Here is a 1,465-nt window from a genome sequence, read left to right as displayed (position 1 = left end):
ATCAACAATTGCATGTTTTTCATAACAGCTTTCCAAATCAATGACACTAAAATACTTATGAATTCAACAACTTTATGTTGACCTACTCGCTTTCGAAATAACTTGTATTCTCAGGTCACACGATGACCAGGTTTTGAGAAGACGGAGCATAGTAAAGACTCGTCTATTATTTTGCTTACATATTTTGGTGTCTTATTACTATGAAAGAACACATGTATATTAAAACTTTACTTCTAACGCAATGGATGATGTTGTTGCTTGTTTACTACTTTACACTGTTATGATACTGTACATGACGTCCTCCACCCCTGAACGTTTCCGCCGTTCTTGGTTTTGGGGTGTGACACACACGACCTCGGTCGTTTACCTCATGTTACCTCATGCGCATCGTGGTTCTCCTCAAACTAATGAATAGGTTCACCCAAGTCTAAAACATCAAATGGGAAGCACATCCTTATCAGAATGTAATCCACCCGAAATCCCTTCCTGCTCGTCCTCCACGTATATAGAGCCAAACTCACCCACAAGAGTCTGGTCATACACAGAGTTGGAACCACTCATCCCAACCCCATATTCAACTCACGACCCATGTTCCACTAATATATGCATGCATTACACCTTGATCCTTCCGAATTGCAAAACCCCTTTCTAACTCGCCCTTGGTTCGGCCACCAGGTTCCCACAGACTCATTTGGCAAGGCTACCCAGGCCAAGAGCCACTCTGAGTCACACCCTAACTAGAATGGCTGCGGCTCCCCGCAGTTATACAACACTCTCTCACTGACTAACAAGTGCTATGGCTCCACGTAGTCTTACAATACTCTCTCTCTCTCTCTCTAACTCACACATGCTACGACTCTCCACATTCACACGATACTCTATCTCTAACTCACGTATGTTACGGCTCTCTGTAGTCACACAATACTCTCTCTCTCTCTCTCTCTGACTCACATATGATACGACTCTCTGCAGTCACATGATACTCTCTCTCTGACTCACGTATGCTACGGCTCTCCGCAGTCACATGAATCTCTCTCTCTCTCTCTCTAACTCACGTATGCTATAACTCTCCACATTTACACGCATGATACTCTCTCTCTGACTCACGTATTCTATGGCTCTCCGTACTCACACAATACTCTCTCTGACTCACGTATGCTACGGCTCTCCACAGTCACATGATACTCTCTCTCTCTCTCTCTCTCTGACTCTCCATGGGCTCTCTCCATGGTCTCCATGATAGTCCTCAGTGGTTACTCCCACCCGAACCCGTTCACTCTCTAACCACCCCATAATCTCATCCTCAAGTCGTCACCATACTGGATTTACTATCGAATACACCATGGTCCAACATAATTAAGTGCTCACACCTAGCCAGATTATGCATCACTACTCTCGACTTAAGTTCTCGTAAAAAGGGCACTTTCCTCAGAACAATCACACTCTTGAACAATTCCCGCCTGGA

This window comes from Lactuca saligna, chromosome 3 (assembly GCF_052625555.1).
Source record: "Lactuca saligna cultivar CGN05327 chromosome 3, ASM5262555v1, whole genome shotgun sequence".
Classification (NCBI taxonomy): Eukaryota; Viridiplantae; Streptophyta; class Magnoliopsida; order Asterales; family Asteraceae; genus Lactuca; species Lactuca saligna.
This window is presented reverse-complemented; position numbering follows the sequence as displayed.